Here is a 21,404-nt window from a genome sequence, read left to right as displayed (position 1 = left end):
ATACCGTTTGATGCATTGAATCAATTATTTGACTTTAATACAACGATGCAGTTTGTAAACTGTTAATTTAGAAACATTTAGTATACGACAGAATGTTTACTCGTCTAATTACAAATGCAGATTGTTCCATTGAATGAATGAATTATGTTTGAAACTTTAAATGATTGAGAGAAGTTGTACACATTGAATGAACATGTGCAGTTTGTTGCAGTGAATGAATGCGTTCAGCTGGTGGTATTGAATAAATGGCAAAAGATCTACTCATTGAATTAACACATGCCGTGTGTTTCTTTGAAATAAAGTGTGCAGTTTGTTTCACGAACTAAATGAATAAAGTTTGTTTCATTGACTGAATGATTTGTCTCTACTCATTGGAATAGCATGTTCAGTGTGTTTCAGTGAATGAATGATTGCCGGCTGATTCATTGAATGAATGAATGCTGTTGGATTCATTAAATAAATAAATTACGTTTGCTTCATTGAAACTATGAAAACCGTTTGAGCAATTGTTTCAATGATTGAAGATGGATTTATTGACTACATGAATGCAGTTAGTTTGATTGAATGAAAGTATTAATTTCAAGGTTTTGTATAAATGCGAGAAGCTCTTCCCGTTACATTAAAACGTGCAGTTAGTTTCATTGAATGTTTGAGTTAAGCTTGACACTATGAATGAATGAGAGAGCTCTCCTCTTTGAATTAACAAGTGCAGTCATTTTCATTGAATGAATGCATGCAGTTTGTTTCTTTGAATGAATCCGTTTAGCATGTGGCAATGAATGAATGACAAAATCTCCAATCATTGAATTAAAACATGCAGTGTGTTTCATTGAATGTAAGAGTGCCGTTTGATTCACTAAATAAAGGAGTTAATCAGTATTGTTCGTTAACTAAATGAGTAAAGTTTGTTTCATTGACTGAATGAATTATCTCTACTCATTGGAATAGCACGACCAGTGTGTTTCATTGAATGAATGATTGCCGGCTCATTCATTGCATGAATGAATGCTGTTGGATTCATTAAATAAATAAATTACGTTTGCTTCATTGAATCTATGAAAACCGTTTGTTTCACTGAATCAATCATTGAAGTTGGATTTATTGACTATATGAATGCAGTTAGTTTGATTGAATGAAAGCGTAAAGTTCGAGGTTTTGTATAAATTAGAGAAGCTCTTCTCGTTACATTCTAACGTGCAGTTTGTTCATTGAATGAATCTGTTAAGTTTAACACTATGAATGAAGGAGAGACGCTCTACTCTTTGAATTAACAAGTGCAGTTTCTTTCATTGAATGAATGCGTTTAGCATGTGGCGATGAATGAATGGCAAAAGATCTAGTCATTGAATTAACACAAGCAGTGAGTATCGTTGATTCACTAAATAAAAGAGTTAATTTATTTCGTTGAATCAATGAATACCGTTTGATGCATTGAATCAATTATTTGACTTTAATACAACGATGCAGTTTGTAAACTGTTAATTTAGAAACATTTAGTATACGACAGAATGTTTACTCGTCTAATTACAAATGCAGATTGTTCCATTGAATGAATGAATTATGTTTGAAACTTTAAATGATTGAGAGAAGTTCTACACATTGAATGAACATGTGCAGTTTGTTGCAGTGAATGAATGCGTTCAGCTGGTGGTATTGAATAAATGGCAAAAGATCTACTCATTGAATTAACACATGCCGTGTGTTTCTTTGAAATAAAGTGTGCAGTTTGTTTCACGAACTAAATGAATAAAGTTTGTTTCATTGACTGAATGATTTGTCTCTACTCATTGGAATAGCTTGTTCAGTGTGTTTCAGTGAATGAATGATTGCCGGCTGATTCATTGAATGGATGAATGCTGTTGGATTCATTAAATAAATAAATTACGTTTGCTTCATTGAAACTATGAAAACCGTTTGAGCAATTGTTTCAATGATTGAAGATGGATTTATTGACTACATGAATGCAGTTAGTTTGATTGAATGAAAGTATTAATTTCAAGGTTTTGTATAAATGCGAGAAGCTCTTCCCGTTACATTAAAACGTGCAGTTAGTTTCATTGAATGTTTGAGTTAAGCTTGACACTATGAATGAATGAGAGAGCTCTCCTCTTTGAATTAACAAGTGCAGTCATTTTCATTGAATGAATGCATGCAGTTTGTTTCTTTGAATGAATCCGTTTAGCATGTGGCAATGAATGAATGACAAAATCTCCAATCATTGAATTAAAACATGCAGTGTGTTTCATTGAATGTAAGAGTGCCGTTTGATTCACTAAATAAAGGAGTTAATCAGTATTGTTCGTTAACTAAATGAGTAAAGTTTGTTTCATTGACTGAATGAATTATCTCTACTCATTGGAATAGCACGTCCAGTGTGTTTCATTGAATGAATGATTGCCGGCTCATTCATTGCATGAATGAATGCTGTTGGATTCATTAAATAAATAAATTACGTTTGCTTCATTGAATCTATGAAAACCGTTTGTTTCACTGAATCAATCATTGAAGTTGGATTTATTGACTATATGAATGCAGTTAGTTTGATTGAATGAAAGCGTAAAGTTCGAGGTTTTGTATAAATTAGAGAAGCTCTTCTCGTTACATTCTAACGTGCAGTTTGTTCATTGAATGAATCTGTTAAGTTTAACACTATGAATGAAGGAGAGACGCTCTACTCTTTGAATTAACAAGTGCAGTTTCTTTCATTGAATGAATGCGTTTAGCATGTGGCGATGAATGAATGGCAAAAGATCTAGTCATTGAATTAACACAAGCAGTGAGTATCGTTGATTCACTAAATAAAAGAGTTAATTTATTTCGTTGAATCAATGAATACCGTTTGATGCATTGAATCAATTATTTGACTTTAATACAACGATGCAGTTTGTAAACTGTTAATTTAGAAACATTTAGTATACGACAGAATGTTTACTCGTCTAATTACAAATGCAGATTGTTCCATTGAATGAATGAATTATGTTTGAAACTTTAAATGATTGAGAGAAGTTGTACACATTGAATGAACATGTGCAGTTTGTTGCAGTGAATGAATGCGTTCAGCTGGTGGTATTGAATAAATGGCAAAAGATCTACTCATTGAATTAACACATGCCGTGTGTTTCTTTGAAATAAAGTGTGCAGTTTGTTTCACGAACTAAATGAATAAAGTTTGTTTCATTGACTGAATGATTTGTCTCTACTCATTGGAATAGCATGTTCAGTGTGTTTCAGTGAATGAATGATTGCCGGCTGATTCATTGAATGAATGAATGCTGTTGGATTCATTAAATAAATAAATTACGTTTGCTTCATTGAAACTATGAAAACCGTTTGAGCAATTGTTTCAATGATTGAAGATGGATTTATTGACTACATGAATGCAGTTAGTTTGATTGAATGAAAGTATTAATTTCAAGGTTTTGTATAAATGCGAGAAGCTCTTCCCGTTACATTAAAACGTGCAGTTAGTTTCATTGAATGTTTGAGTTAAGCTTGACACTATGAATGAATGAGAGAGCTCTCCTCTTTGAATTAACAAGTGCAGTCATTTTCATTGAATGAATGCATGCAGTTTGTTTCTTTGAATGAATCCGTTTAGCATGTGGCAATGAATGAATGACAAAATCTCCAATCATTGAATTAAAACATGCAGTGTGTTTCATTGAATGTAAGAGTGCCGTTTGATTCACTAAATAAAGGAGTTAATCAGTATTGTTCGTTAACTAAATGAGTAAAGTTTGTTTCATTGACTGAATGAATTATCTCTACTCATTGGAATAGCACGACCAGTGTGTTTCATTGAATGAATGATTGCCGGCTCATTCATTGCATGAATGAATGCTGTTGGATTCATTAAATAAATAAATTACGTTTGCTTCATTGAATCTATGAAAACCGTTTGTTTCACTGAATCAATCATTGAAGTTGGATTTATTGACTATATGAATGCAGTTAGTTTGATTGAATGAAAGCGTAAAGTTCGAGGTTTTGTATAAATTAGAGAAGCTCTTCTCGTTACATTCTAACGTGCAGTTTGTTCATTGAATGAATCTGTTAAGTTTAACACTATGAATGAAGGAGAGACGCTCTACTCTTTGAATTAACAAGTGCAGTTTCTTTCATTGAATGAATGCGTTTAGCATGTGGCGATGAATGAATGGCAAAAGATCTAGTCATTGAATTAACACAAGCAGTGAGTATCGTTGATTCACTAAATAAAAGAGTTAATTTATTTCGTTGAATCAATGAATACCGTTTGATGCATTGAATCAATTATTTGACTTTAATACAACGATGCAGTTTGTCAACTGTTAATTTAGAAACATTTAGTATACGACAGAATGTTTACTCGTCTAATTACAAATGCAGATTGTTCCATTGAATGAATGAATTATGTTTGAAACTTTAAATGATTGAGAGAAGTTCTACACATTGAATGAACATGTGCAGTTTGTTGCAGTGAATGAATGCGTTCAGCTGGTGGTATTGAATAAATGGCAAAAGATCTACTCATTGAATTAACACATGCCGTGTATTTCTTTGAAACAAAGTGTGCAGTTTGTTTCACGAACTAAATGAATAAAGTTTGTTTCATTGACTGAATGATTTGTCTCTACTCATTGGAATAGCATGTTCAGTGTGTTTCAGTGAATGAATGATTGCCGGCTGATTCATTGAATGAATGAATGCTGTTGGATTCATTAAATAAATAAATTACGTTTGCTTCATTGAAACTATGAAAACCGTTTGAGCAATTGTTTCAATGATTGAAGATGGATTTATTGACTACATGAATGCAGTTAGTTTGATTGAATGAAAGTATTAATTTCAAGGTTTTGTATAAATGCGAGAAGCTCTTCCCGTTACATTAAAACGTGCAGTTAGTTTCATTGAATGTTTGAGTTAAGCTTGACACTATGAATGAATGAGAGAGCTCTCCTCTTTGAATTAACAAGTGCAGTCATTTTCATTGAATGAATGCATGCAGTTTGTTTCTTTGAATGAATCCGTTTAGCATGTGGCAATGAATGAATGACAAAATCTCCAATCATTGAATTAAAACATGCAGTGTGTTTCATTGAATGTAAGAGTGCCGTTTGATTCACTAAATAAAGGAGTTAATCAGTATTGTTCGTTAACTAAATGAGTAAAGTTTGTTTCATTGACTGAATGAATTATCTCTACTCATTGGAATAGCACGACCAGTGTGTTTCATTGAATGAATGATTGCCGGCTCATTCATTGCATGAATGAATGCTGTTGGATTCATTAAATAAATAAATTACGTTTGCTTCATTGAATCTATGAAAACCGTTTGTTTCACTGAATCAATCATTGAAGTTGGATTTATTGACTATATGAATGCAGTTAGTTTGATTGAATGAAAGCGTAAAGTTCGAGGTTTTGTATAAATTAGAGAAGCTCTTCTCGTTACATTCTAACGTGCAGTTTGTTCATTGAATGAATCTGTTAAGTTTAACACTATGAATGAAGGAGAGACGCTCTACTCTTTGAATTAACAAGTGCAGTTTCTTTCATTGAATGAATGCGTTTAGCATGTGGCGATGAATGAATGGCAAAAGATCTAGTCATTGAATTAACACAAGCAGTGAGTATCGTTGATTCACTAAATAAAAGAGTTAATTTATTTCGTTGAATCAATGAATACCGTTTGATGCATTGAATCAATTATTTGACTTTAATACAACGCTGCAGTTTGTCAACTGTTAATTTAGAAACATTTAGTATACGACAGAATGTTTACTCGTCTAATTACAAATGCAGATTGTTCCATTGAATGAATGAATTATGTTTGAAACTTTAAATGATTGTGAGAAGTTCCACACATTGAATGAACATGTGCAGTTTGTTGCAGTGAATGAATGCGTTCAGCTGGTGGTATTGAATAAATGGCAAAAGATCTACTCATTGAATTAACACATGCCGTGTGTTTCTTTGAAATAAAGTGTGCAGTTTGTTTCACGAACTAAATGAATAAAGTTTGTTTCATTGACTGAATGATTTGTCTCTACTCATTGGAATAGCATGTTCAGTGTGTTTCAGTGAATGAATGATTGCCGGCTGATTCATTGAATGAATGAATGCTGTTGGATTCATTAAATAAATAAATTACGTTTGCTTCATTGAAACTATGAAAACCGTTTGAGCAATTGTTTCAATGATTGAAGATGGATTTATTGACTACATGAATGCAGTTAGTTTGATTGAATGAAAGTATTAATTTCAAGGTTTTGTATAATTGCGAGAAGCTCTTCCCGTTACATTAAAACGTGCAGTTAGTTTCATTGAATGTTTGAGTTAAGCTTGACACTATGAATGAATGAGAGAGCTCTCCTCTTTGAATTAACAAGTGCAGTCATTTTCATTGAATGAATGCATGCAGTTTGTTTCTTTGAATGAATCCGGTTAGCATGTGGCAATGAATGAATGACAAAATCTCCAATCATTGAATTAAAACATGCAGTGTGTTTCATTGAATGTAAGAGTGCCGTTTGATTCACTAAATAAAGGAGTTAATCAGTATTGTTCGTTAACTAAATGAGTAAAGTTTGTTTCATTGACTGAATGAATTATCTCTACTCATTGGAATAGCACGACTAGTGTGTTTCATTGAATGAATGATTGCCGGCTCATTCATTGCATGAATGAATGCTGTTGGATACATTAAATAAATAAATTACGTTTGCTTCATTGAATCTATGAAAACCGTTTGTTTCACTGAATCAATCATTGAAGTTGGATTTATTGACTATATGAATGCAGTTAGTTTGATTGAATGAAAGCGTAAAGTTCGAGGTTTTGTATAAATTAGAGAAGCTCTTCTCGTTACATTCTAACGTGCAGTTTGTTCATTGAATGAATCTGTTAAGTTTAACACTATGAATGAAGGAGAGACGCTCTACTCTTTGAATTAACAAGTGCAGTTTCTTTCATTGAATGAATGCGTTTAGCATGTGGCGATGAATGAATGGCAAAAGATCTAGTCATTGAATTAACACAAGCAGTGAGTATCGTTGATTCACTAAATAAAAGAGTTAATTTATTTCGTTGAATCAATGAATACCGTTTGATGCATTGAATCAATTATTTGACTTTAATACAACGATGCAGTTTGTCAACTGTTAATTTAGAAACATTTAGTATACGACAGAATGTTTACTCGTCTAATTACAAATGCAGATTGTTCCATTGAATGAATGAATTATGTTTGAAACTTTAAATGATTGAGAGAAGTTCTACACATTGAATGAACATGTGCAGTTTGTTGCAGTGAATGAATGCGTTCAGCTGGTGGTATTGAATAAATGGCAAAAGATCTACTCATTGAATTAACACATGCCGTGTGTTTCTTTGAAATAAAGTGTGCAGTTTGTTTCACGAACTAAATGAATAAAGTTTGTTTCATTGACTGAATGATTTGTCTCTACTCATTGGAATAGCTTGTTCAGTGTGTTTCAGTGAATGAATGATTGCCGGCTGATTCATTGAATGAATGAATGCTGTTGGATTCATTAAATAAATAAATTACGTTTGCTTCATTGAAACTATGAAAACCGTTTGAGCAATTGTTTCAATGATTGAAGATGGATTTATTGACTACATGAATGCAGTTAGTTTGATTGAATGAAAGTATTAATTTCAAGGTTTTGTATAATTGCGAGAAGCTCTTCCCGTTACATTAAAACGTACAGTTAGTTTCATTGAATGTTTGAGTTAAGCTTGACACTATGAATGAATGAGAGAGCTCTCCTCTTTGAATTAACAAGTGCAGTCATTTTCATTGAATGAATGCATGCAGTTTGTTTCTTTGAATGAATCCGGTTAGCATGTGGCAATGAATGAATGACAAAATCTCCAATCATTGAATTAAAACATGCAGTGTGTTTCATTGAATGTAAGAGTGCCGTTTGATTCACTAAATAAAGGAGTTAATCAGTATTGTTCGTTAACTAAATGAGTAAAGTTTGTTTCATTGACTGAATGAATTATCTCTACTCATTGGAATAGCACGACCAGTGTGTTTCATTGAATGAATGATTGCCGGCTCATTCATTGCATGAATGAATGCTGTTGGATTCATTAAATAAATAAATTACGTTTGCTTCATTGAATCTATGAAAACCGTTTGTTTCACTGAATCAATCATTGAAGTTGGATTTATTGACTATATGAATGCAGTTAGTTTGATTGAATGAAAGCGTAAAGTTCGAGGTTTTGTATAAATTAGAGAAGCTCTTCTCGTTACATTCTAACGTGCAGTTTGTTCATTGAATGAATCTGTTAAGTTTAACACTATGAATGAAGGAGAGACGCTCTACTCTTTGAATTAACAAGTGCAGTTTCTTTCATTGAATGAATGCGTTTAGCATGTGGCGATGAATGAATGGCAAAAGATCTAGTCATTGAATTAACACAAGCAGTGAGTATCGTTGATTCACTAAATAAAAGAGTTAATTTATTTCGTTGAATCAATGAATACCGTTTGATGCATTGAATCAATTATTTGACTTTAATACAACGATGCAGTTTGTCAACTGTTAATTTAGAAACATTTAGTATACGACAGAATGTTTACTCGTCTAATTACAAATGCAGATTGTTCCATTGAATGAATGAATTATGTTTGAAACTTTAAATGATTGAGAGCAGTTCTAGACATTGAATGAACATGTGCAGTTTGTTGCAGTGAATGAATGCGTTCAGCTGGTGGTATTGAATAAATGGCAAAAGATCTACTCATTGAATTAACACATGCCGTGTGTTTCTTTGAAATAAAGTGTGCAGTTTGTTTCACGAACTAAATGAATAAAGTTTGTTTCATTGACTGAATGATTTGTCTCTACTCATTGGAATAGCATGTTCAGTGTGTTTCAGTGAATGAATGATTGCCGGCTGATTCATTGAATGAATGAATGCTGTTGGATTCATTAAATAAATAAATTACGTTTGCTTCATTGAAACTATGAAAACCGTTTGAGCAATTGTTTCAATGATTGAAGATGATTGAAGTTTGTTGCAGTGAATGAATGCGTTCAGCTGGTGGTATTGAATAAATGGCAAAAGATCTACTCATTGAATTAACACATGCCGTGTGTTTCTTTGAAATAAAGTGTGCAGTTTGTTTCACGAACTAAATGAATAAAGTTTGTTTCATTGACTGAATGATTTGTCTCTACTCATTGGAATAGCATGTTCAGTGTGTTTCAGTGAATGAATGATTGCCGGCTGATTCATTGAATGAATGAATGCTGTTGGATTCATTAAATAAATAAATTACGTTTGCTTCATTGAAACTATGAAAACCGTTTGAGCAATTGTTTCAATGATTGAAGATGGATTTATTGACTACATGAATGCAGTTAGTTTGATTGAATGAAAGTATTAATTTCAAGGTTTTGTATAATTGCGAGAAGCTCTTCCCGTTACATTAAAACGTGCAGTTAGTTTCATTGAATGTTTGAGTTAAGCTTGACACTATGAATGAATGAGAGAGCTCTCCTCTTTGAATTAACAAGTGCAGTCATTTTCATTGAATGAATGCATGCAGTTTGTTTCTTTGAATGAATCCGGTTAGCATGTGGCAATGAATGAATGACAAAATCTCCAATCATTGAATTAAAACATGCAGTGTGTTTCATTGAATGTAAGAGTGCCGTTTGATTCACTAAATAAAGGAGTTAATCAGTATTGTTCGTTAACTAAATGAGTAAAGTTTGTTTCATTGACTGAATGAATTATCTCTACTCATTGGAATAGCACGACTAGTGTGTTTCATTGAATGAATGATTGCCGGCTCATTCATTGCATGAATGAATGCTGTTGGATACATTAAATAAATAAATTACGTTTGCTTCATTGAATCTATGAAAACCGTTTGTTTCACTGAATCAATCATTGAAGTTGGATTTATTGACTATATGAATGCAGTTAGTTTGATTGAATGAAAGCGTAAAGTTCGAGGTTTTGTATAAATTAGAGAAGCTCTTCTCGTTACATTCTAACGTGCAGTTTGTTCATTGAATGAATCTGTTAAGTTTAACACTATGAATGAAGGAGAGACGCTCTACTCTTTGAATTAACAAGTGCAGTTTCTTTCATTGAATGAATGCGTTTAGCATGTGGCGATGAATGAATGGCAAAAGATCTAGTCATTGAATTAACACAAGCAGTGAGTATCGTTGATTCACTAAATAAAAGAGTTAATTTATTTCGTTGAATCAATGAATACCGTTTGATGCATTGAATCAATTATTTGACTTTAATACAACGATGCAGTTTGTCAACTGTTAATTTAGAAACATTTAGTATACGACAGAATGTTTACTCGTCTAATTACAAATGCAGATTGTTCCATTGAATGAATGAATTATGTTTGAAACTTTAAATGATTGAGAGAAGTTCTACACATTGAATGAACATGTGCAGTTTGTTGCAGTGAATGAATGCGTTCAGCTGGTGGTATTGAATAAATGGCAAAAGATCTACTCATTGAATTAACACATGCCGTGTGTTTCTTTGAAATAAAGTGTGCAGTTTGTTTCACGAACTAAATGAATAAAGTTTGTTTCATTGACTGAATGATTTGTCTCTACTCATTGGAATAGCTTGTTCAGTGTGTTTCAGTGAATGAATGATTGCCGGCTGATTCATTGAATGAATGAATGCTGTTGGATTCATTAAATAAATAAATTACGTTTGCTTCATTGAAACTATGAAAACCGTTTGAGCAATTGTTTCAATGATTGAAGATGGATTTATTGACTACATGAATGCAGTTAGTTTGATTGAATGAAAGTATTAATTTCAAGGTTTTGTATAATTGCGAGAAGCTCTTCCCGTTACATTAAAACGTACAGTTAGTTTCATTGAATGTTTGAGTTAAGCTTGACACTATGAATGAATGAGAGAGCTCTCCTCTTTGAATTAACAAGTGCAGTCATTTTCATTGAATGAATGCATGCAGTTTGTTTCTTTGAATGAATCCGGTTAGCATGTGGCAATGAATGAATGACAAAATCTCCAATCATTGAATTAAAACATGCAGTGTGTTTCATTGAATGTAAGAGTGCCGTTTGATTCACTAAATAAAGGAGTTAATCAGTATTGTTCGTTAACTAAATGAGTAAAGTTTGTTTCATTGACTGAATGAATTATCTCTACTCATTGGAATAGCACGACCAGTGTGTTTCATTGAATGAATGATTGCCGGCTCATTCATTGCATGAATGAATGCTGTTGGATTCATTAAATAAATAAATTACGTTTGCTTCATTGAATCTATGAAAACCGTTTGTTTCACTGAATCAATCATTGAAGTTGGATTTATTGACTATATGAATGCAGTTAGTTTGATTGAATGAAAGCGTAAAGTTCGAGGTTTTGTATAAATTAGAGAAGCTCTTCTCGTTACATTCTAACGTGCAGTTTGTTCATTGAATGAATCTGTTAAGTTTAACACTATGAATGAAGGAGAGACGCTCTACTCTTTGAATTAACAAGTGCAGTTTCTTTCATTGAATGAATGCGTTTAGCATGTGGCGATGAATGAATGGCAAAAGATCTAGTCATTGAATTAACACAAGCAGTGAGTATCGTTGATTCACTAAATAAAAGAGTTAATTTATTTCGTTGAATCAATGAATACCGTTTGATGCATTGAATCAATTATTTGACTTTAATACAACGATGCAGTTTGTCAACTGTTAATTTAGAAACATTTAGTATACGACAGAATGTTTACTCGTCTAATTACAAATGCAGATTGTTCCATTGAATGAATGAATTATGTTTGAAACTTTAAATGATTGAGAGCAGTTCTAGACATTGAATGAACATGTGCAGTTTGTTGCAGTGAATGAATGCGTTCAGCTGGTGGTATTGAATAAATGGCAAAAGATCTACTCATTGAATTAACACATGCCGTGTGTTTCTTTGAAATAAAGTGTGCAGTTTGTTTCACGAACTAAATGAATAAAGTTTGTTTCATTGACTGAATGATTTGTCTCTACTCATTGGAATAGCATGTTCAGTGTGTTTCAGTGAATGAATGATTGCCGGCTGATTCATTGAATGAATGAATGCTGTTGGATTCATTAAATAAATAAATTACGTTTGCTTCATTGAAACTATGAAAACCGTTTGAGCAATTGTTTCAATGATTGAAGATGGATTTATTGACTACATGAATGCAGTTAGTTTGATTGAATGAAAGTATTAATTTCAAGGTTTTGTATAAATGCGAGAAGCTCTTCCCGTTACATTAAAACGTGCAGTTAGTTTCATTGAATGTTTGAGTTAAGCTTGACACTATGAATGAATGAGAGAGCTCTCCTCTTTGAATTAACAAGTGCAGTCATTTTCATTGAATGAATGCATGCAGTTTGTTTCTTTGAATGAATCCGTTTAGCATGTGGCAATGAATGAATGACAAAATCTCCAATCATTGAATTAAAACATGCAGTGTGTTTCATTGAATGTAAGAGTGCCGTTTGATTCACTAAATAAAGGAGTTAATCAGTATTGTTCGTTAACTAAATGAGTAAAGTTTGTTTCATTGACTGAATGAATTATCTCTACTCATTGGAATAGCACGACCAGTGTGTTTCATTGAATGAATGATTGCCGGCTCATTCATTGCATGAATGAATGCTGTTGGATTCATTAAATAAATAAATTACGTTTGCTTCATTGAATCTATGAAAACCGTTTGTTTCACTGAATCAATCATTGAAGTTGGATTTATTGACTATATGAATGCAGTTAGTTTGATTGAATGAAAGCGTAAAGTTCGAGGTTTTGTATAAATTAGAGAAGCTCTTCTCGTTACATTCTAACGTGCAGTTTGTTCATTGAATGAATCTGTTAAGTTTAACACTATGAATGAAGGAGAGACGCTCTACTCTTTGAATTAACAAGTGCAGTTTCTTTCATTGAATGAATGCGTTTAGCATGTGGCGATGAATGAATGGCAAAAGATCTAGTCATTGAATTAACACAAGCAGTGAGTATCGTTGATTCACTAAATAAAAGAGTTAATTTATTTCGTTGAATCAATGAATACCGTTTGATGCATTGAATCAATTATTTGACTTTAATACAACGATGCAGTTTGTCAACTGTTAATTTAGAAACATTTAGTATACGACAGAATGTTTACTCGTCTAATTACAAATGCAGATTGTTCCATTGAATGAATGAATTATGTTTGAAACTTTAAATGATTGAGAGAAGTTCTACACATTGAATGAACATGTGCAGTTTGTTGCAGTGAATGAATGCGTTCAGCTGGTGGTATTGAATAAATGGCAAAAGATCTACTCATTGAATTAACACATGCCGTGTGTTTCTTTGAAATAAAGTGTGCAGTTTGTTTCACGAACTAAATGAATAAAGTTTGTTTCATTGACTGAATGATTTGTCTCTACTCATTGGAATAGCATGTTCAGTGTGTTTCAGTGAATGAATGATTGCCGGCTGATTCATTGAATGAATGAATGCTGTTGGATTCATTAAATAAATAAATTACGTTTGCTTCATTGAAACTATGAAAACCGTTTGAGCAATTGTTTCAATGATTGAAGATGGATTTATTGACTACATGAATGCAGTTAGTTTGATTGAATGAAAGTATTAATTTCAAGGTTTTGTATAAATGCGAGAAGCTCTTCCCGTTACATTAAAACGTGCAGTTAGTTTCATTGAATGTTTGAGTTAAGCTTGACACTATGAATGAATGAGAGAGCTCTCCTCTTTGAATTAACAAGTGCAGTCATTTTCATTGAATGAATGCATGCAGTTTGTTTCTTTGAATGAATCCGTTTAGCATGTGGCAATGAATGAATGACAAAATCTCCAATCATTGAATTAAAACATGCAGTGTGTTTCATTGAATGTAAGAGTGCCGTTTGATTCACTAAATAAAGGAGTTAATCAGTATTGTTCGTTAACTAAATGAGTAAAGTTTGTTTCATTGACTGAATGAATTATCTCTACTCATTGGAATAGCACGACCAGTGTGTTTCATTGAATGAATGATTGCCGGCTCATTCATTGCATGAATGAATGCTGTTGGATTCATTAAATAAATAAATTACGTTTGCTTCATTGAATCTATGAAAACCGTTTGTTTCACTGAATCAATCATTGAAGTTGGATTTATTGACTATATGAATGCAGTTAGTTTGATTGAATGAAAGCGTAAAGTTCGAGGTTTTGTATAAATTAGAGAAGCTCTTCTCGTTACATTCTAACGTGCAGTTTGTTCATTGAATGAATCTGTTAAGTTTAACACTATGAATGAAGGAGAGACGCTCTACTCTTTGAATTAACAAGTGCAGTTTCTTTCATTGAATGAATGCGTTTAGCATGTGGCGATGAATGAATGGCAAAAGATCTAGTCATTGAATTAACACAAGCAGTGAGTATCGTTGATTCACTAAATAAAAGAGTTAATTTATTTCGTTGAATCAATGAATACCGTTTGATGCATTGAATCAATTATTTGACTTTAATACAACGATGCAGTTTGTAAACTGTTAATTTAGAAACATTTAGTATACGACAGAATGTTTACTCGTCTAATTACAAATGCAGATTGTTCCATTGAATGAATGAATTATGTTTGAAACTTTAAATGATTGAGAGAAGTTCTACACTTTGAATGAACATGTGCAGTTTGTTGCAGTGAATGAATGCGTTCAGCTGGTGGTATTGAATAAATGGCAAAAGATCTACTCATTGAATTAACACATGCCGTGTGTTTCTTTGAAATAAAGTGTGCAGTTTGTTTCACGAACTAAATGAATAAAGTTTGTTTCATTGACTGAATGATTTGTCTCTACTCATTGGAATAGCATGTTCAGTGTGTTTCAGTGAATGAATGATTGCCGGCTGATTCATTGAATGAATGAATGCTGTTGGATTCATTAAATAAATAAATTACGTTTGCTTCATTGAAACTGTGAAAACCGTTTGAGCAATTGTTTCAATGATTGAAGATGGATTTATTGACTACATGAATGCAGTTAGTTTGATTGAATGAAAGTATTAATTTCAAGGTTTTGTATAAATACGAGAAGCTCTTCCCGTTACATTAAAACGTGCAGTTAGTTTCATTGAATGTTTGAGTTAAGCTTGACACTATGAATGAATGAGAGAGCTCTCCTCTTTGAATTAACAAGTGCAGTCATTTTCATTGAATGAATGCATGCAGTTTGTTTCTTTGAATGAATCCGTTTAGCATGTGGCAATGAATGAATGACAAAATCTCCAATCATTGAATTAAAACATGCAGTGTGTTTCATTGAATGTAAGAGTGCCGTTTGATTCACTAAATAAAGGAGTTAATCAGTATTGTTCGTTAACTAAATGAGTAAAGTTTGTTTCATTGACTGAATGAATTATCTCTACTCATTGGAATAGCACGACCAGTGTGTTTCATTGAATGAATGATTGCCGGCTCATTCATTGCATGAATGAATGCTGTTGGATTCATTAAATAAATAAATTACGTTTGCTTCATTGAATCTATGAAAACCGTTTGTTTCACTGAATCAATCATTGAAGTTGGATTTATTGACTATATGAATGCAGTTAGTTTGATTGAATGAAAGCGTAAAGTTCGAGGTTTTGTATAAATTAGAGAAGCTCTTCTCGTTGCATTCAAACGTGCAGTTTGTTCATTGAATGAATCTGTTTAGTTTAACACTATGAATGAAGGAGAGACGCTCTACTCTTTGAATTAACAAGTGCAGTTTCTTTCATTGAATGAATGCGTTTAGCATGTGGCGATGAATGAATGGCAAAAGATCTAGTCATTGAATTAACACAAGCAGTGAGTATCGTTGATTCACTAAATAAAATAGTTAATTTATTTCGTTGAATCAATGAATACCGTTTGATGCATTGAATCAATTATTTGACTTTAATACAACGATGCAGTTTGTCAACTGTTAGTTTAGAAACATTTAGTATACGACAGAATGTTTACTCGTCTAATTACAAATGCAGATTGTTCCATTGAATGAATGAATTATGTTTGAAACTTTAAATGATTGAGAGAAGTTCTAGACATTGAATGAACATGTGCAGTTTGATGCAGTGAATGAATGCGTTCAGCTGGTGGTATTGAATAAATGGCAAAAGATCTACTCATTGAATTAACACATGCCGTGTGTTTCTTTGAAATAAAGTGTGCAGTTTGTTTCACGAACTAAATGAATAAAGTTTGTTTCATTGACTGAATGATTTGTCTCTACTCATTGGAATAGCATGTTCAGTGTGTTTCAGTGAATTAATGATTGCCGGCTGATTCATTGAATGAATGAATGCTGTTGGATTCATTAAATAAATAAATTACGTTTGCTTCATTGAAACTATGAAAACCGTTTGAGCAATTGTTTCAATGATTGAAGATGGATTTATTTACTACATGAATGCAGTTAGTTTGATTGAATGAAAGTATTAATTTCAAGGTTTTGTATAAATACGAGAAGCTCTTCCCGTTACATTAAAACGTGCAGTTAGTTTCATTGAATGTTTGAGTTAAGCTTGACACTATGAATGAATGAGAGAGCTCTCCTCTTTGAATTAACAAGTGCAGTCATTTTCATTGAATGAATGCATGCAGTTTGTTTCTTTGAATGAATCCGTTTAGCATGTGGCAATGAATGAATGACAAAATCTCCAATCATTGAATTAAAACATGCAGTGTGTTTCATTGAATGTAAGAGTGCCGTTTGATTTACTAAATAAAGGAGTTAATCAGTATTGTTCGTTAACTAAATGAGTAAAGTTTGTTTCATTGACTGAATGAATTATCTCTACTCATTGGAATAGCACGACCAGTGTGTTTCATTGAATGAATGATTGCCGGCTCATTCATTGCATGAATGAATGCTGTTGGATTCATTAAATAAATAAATTACGTTTGCTTCATTGAATCTATGAAAACCGTTTGTTTCACTGAATCAATCATTGAAGTTGGATTTATTGACTATATGAATGCAGTTAGTTTGATTGAATGAAAGCGTAAAGTTCGAGGTTTTGTATAAATTAGAGAAGCTCTTCTCGTTGCATTCAAACGTGCAGTTTGTTCATTGAATGAATCTGTTTAGTTTAACACTATGAATGAAGGAGAGACGCTCTACTCTTTGAATTAACAAGTGCAGTTTCTTTCATTGAATGAATGCGTTTAGCATGTGGCGATGAATGAATGGCAAAAGATCTAGTCATTGAATTAACACAAGCAGTGAGTATCGTTGATTCACTAAATAAAATAGTTAATTTATTTCGTTGAATCAATGAATACCGTTTGATGCATTGAATCAATTATTTGACTTTAATACAACGATGCAGTTTGTCAACTGTTAATTTAGAAACATTTAGTATACGACAGAATGTTTACTCGTCTAATTACAAATGCAGATTGTTCCATTGAATGAATGAATTATGTTTGAAACTTTAAATGATTGAGAGAAGTTCTAGACATTGAATGAACATGTGCAGTTTGTTGCAGTGAATGAATGCGTTCAGCTGGTGGTATTGAATAAATGGCAAAAGATCTACTCATTGAATTAACACATGCCGTGTGTTTCTTTGAAATAAAGTGTGCAGTTTGTTTCACGAACTAAATGAATAAAGTTTGTTTCATTGACTGAATGATTTGTCTCTACTCATTGGAATAGCATGTTCAGTGTGTTTCAGTGAATTAATGATTGCCGGCTGATTCATTGAATGAATGAATGCTGTTGGATTCATTAAATAAATAAATTACGTTTGCTTCATTGAAACTATGAAAACCGTTTGAGCAATTGTTTCAATGATTGAAGATGGATTTATTTACTACATGAATGCAGTTAGTTTGATTGAATGAAAGTATTAATTTCAAGGTTTTGTATAAATACGAGAAGCTCTTCCCGTTACATTAAAACGTGCAGTTAGTTTCATTGAATGTTTGAGTTAAGCTTGACACTATGAATGAATGAGAGAGCTCTCCTCTTTGAATTAACAAGTGCAGTCATTTTCATTGAATGAATGCATGCAGTTTGTTTCTTTGAATGAATCCGTTTAGCATGTGGCAATGAATGAATGACAAAATCTCCAATCATTGAATTAAAACATGCAGTGTGTTTCATTGAATGTAAGAGTGCCGTTTGATTTACTAAATAAAGGAGTTAATCAGTATTGTTCGTTAACTAAATGAGTAAAGTTTGTTTCATTGACTGAATGAATTATCTCTACTCATTGGAATAGCACGACCAGTGTGTTTCATTGAATGAATGATTGCCGGCTCATTCATTGCATGAATGAATGCTGTTGGATTCATTGAATAAATAAATTACGTTTGCTTCATTGAATCTATGAAAACCGTTTGTTTCACTGAATCAATCATTGAAGTTGGATTTATTGACTATATGAATGCAGTTAGTTTGATTGAATGAAAGCGTAAAGTTCGAGGTTTTGTATAAATTAGAGAAGCTCTTCTCGTTGCATTCAAACGTGCAGTTTGTTCATTGAATGAATCTGTTTAGTTTAACACTATGAATGAAGGAGAGACGCTCTACTCTTTGAATTAACAAGTGCAGTTTCTTTCATTGAATGAATGCGTTTAGCATGTGGCGATGAATGAATGGCAAAAGATCTAGTCATTGAATTAACACAAGCAGTGAGTATCGTTGATTCACTAAATAAAATAGTTAATTTATTTCGTTGAATCAATGAATACCGTTTGATGCATTGAATCAATTATTTGACTTTAATACAACGATGCAGTTTGTAAACTGTTAATTTAGAAACATTTAGTATACGACAGAATGTTTACTCGTCTAATTACAAATGCAGATTGTTCCATTGAATGAATGAATTATGTTTGAAACTTTAATTGATTGAGAGAAGTTCTACACATTGAATGAACATGTGCAGTTTGTTGCAGTGAATGAATGCGTTCAGCTGGTGGTATTGAATAAATGGCAAAAGATCTACTCATTGAATTAACACATGCCGTGTGTTTCTTTGAAATAAAGTGTGCAGTTTGTTTCACGAACTAAATGAATAAAGTTTGTTTCATTGACTGAATGATTTGTCTCTACTCATTGGAATAGCATGTTCAGTGTGTTTCAGTGAATGAATGATTGCCGGCTGATTCATTGAATGAATGAATGCTGTTGGATTCATTAAATAAATAAATTACGTTTGCTTCATTGAAACTATGAAAACCGTTTGAGCAATTGTTTCAATGATTGAAGATGGATTTATTGACTACATGAATGCAGTTAGTTTGATTGAATGAAAGTATTAATTTCAAGGTTTTGTATAAATGCGAGAAGCTCTTCCCGTTACATTAAAACGTGCAGTTGGTTTCATTGAATGTTTGAGTTAAGCTTGACACTATGAATGAATGAGAGAGCTCTCCTCTTTGAATTAACAAGTGCAGTCATTTTCATTGAATGAATGCATGCAGTTTGTTTCTTTGAATGAATCCGTTTAGCATGTGGCAATGAATGAATGACAAAATCTCCAATCATTGAATTAAAACATGCAGTGTGTTTCATTGAATGTAAGAGTGCCGTTTGATTCACTAAATAAAGGAGTTAATCAGTATTGTTCGTTAACTAAATGAGTAAAGTTTGTTTCATTGACTGAATGAATTATCTCTACTCATTGGAATAGCACGACCAGTGTGTTTCATTGAATGAATGATTGCCGGCTCATTCATTGCATGAATGAATGCTGTTGGATTCATTAAATAAATAAATTACGTTTGCTTCATTGAATCTATGAAAACCGTTTGTTTCACTGAATCAATCATTGAAGTTGGATTTATTGACTATATGAATGCAGTTAGTTTGATTGAATGAAAGCGTAAAGTTCGAGGTTTTGTATAAATTAGAGAAGCTCTTCTCGTTACATTCTAACGTGCAGTTTGTTCATTGAATGAATCTGTTAAGTTTAACACTATGAATGAAGGAGAGACGCTCTACTCTTTGAATTAACAAGTGCAGTTTCTTTCATTGAATGAATGCGTTTAGCATGTGGCGATGAATGAATGGCAAAAGATCTAGTCATTGAATTAACACAAGCAGTGAGTATCGTTGATTCACTAAATAAAAGAGTTAATTTATTTCGTTGAATCAATGAATACCGTTTGATGCATTGAATCAATTATTTGACTTTAATACAACGATGCAGTTTGTCAACTGTTAATTTAGAAACATTTAGTATACGACAGAATGTTTACTCGTCTAATTACAAATGCAGATTGTTCCATTGAATGAATGAATTATGTTTGAAACTTTAAATGATTGTGAGAAGTTCTACACATTGACTGAACATGTGCAGTTTGTTGCAGTGAATGAATGCGTTCAGCTGGTGGTATTGAATAAATGGCAAAAGATCTACTCATTGAATTAACACATGCCGTGTGTTTCTTTGAAATAAAGTGTGCAGTTTGTTTCACGAACTAAATGAATAAAGTTTGTTTCATTGACTGAATGATTTGTCTCTACTCATTGGAATAGCATGTTCAGTGTGTTTCAGTGAATGAATGATTGCCGGCTGATTCATTGATTCACTAAATAAAGGAGTTAATCAGTATTGTTCGTTAACTAAATGAGTAAAGTTTGTTTCATTGACTGAATGAATTATCTCTACTCATTGGAATAGCACGACTAGTGTGTTTCATTGAATGAATGATTGCCGGCTCAGTCATTGCATGAATGAATGCTGTTGGATTCATTAAATAAATAAATTACGTTTGCTTCATTGAATCTATGAAAACCGTTTGTTTCACTGAATCAATCATTGAAGTTGGATTTATTGACTATATGAATGCAGTTAGTTTGATTGAATGAAAGCGTAAAGTTCGAGGTTTTGTATAAATTAGAGAAGCTCTTCTCGTTACATTCTAACGTGCAGTTTGTTCATTGAATGAATATGTTAAGTTTAACACTATGAATGAAGGAGAGACGCTCTACTCTTTGAATTAACAAGTGCAGTTTCTTTCATTGAATGAATGCGTTTAGCATGTGGCGATGAATGAATGGCAAAAGATCTAGTCATTGAATTAACACAAGCAGTGAGTATCGTTGATTCACTAAATAAAAGAGTTAATTTATTTCGTTGAATCAATGAATACCGTTTGATGCATTGAATCAATTATTTGACTTTAATACAACGATGCAGTTTGTCAACTGTTAATTTAGAAACATTTAGTATACGACAGAATGTTTACTCGTCTAATTACAAATGCAGATTGTTCCATTGAATGCTGTTGGATTCATTAAATAAATAAATTACGTTTGCTTCATTGAAACTATGAAAACCGTTTGAGCAATTGTTTCAATGATTGAAGATGGATTTATTGACTACATGAATGCAGTTAGTTT

The sequence above is a fragment of the Chiloscyllium plagiosum genome, unplaced genomic scaffold, assembly GCF_037043375.1.
Source record: "Chiloscyllium plagiosum isolate Xiang-an unplaced genomic scaffold, Cpla_swu_hap1 HiC_scaffold_18, whole genome shotgun sequence".
In the NCBI taxonomy this organism is placed as follows: domain Eukaryota; kingdom Metazoa; phylum Chordata; class Chondrichthyes; order Orectolobiformes; family Hemiscylliidae; genus Chiloscyllium; species Chiloscyllium plagiosum.
Note: the sequence above shows the minus strand (reverse complement) of the source record.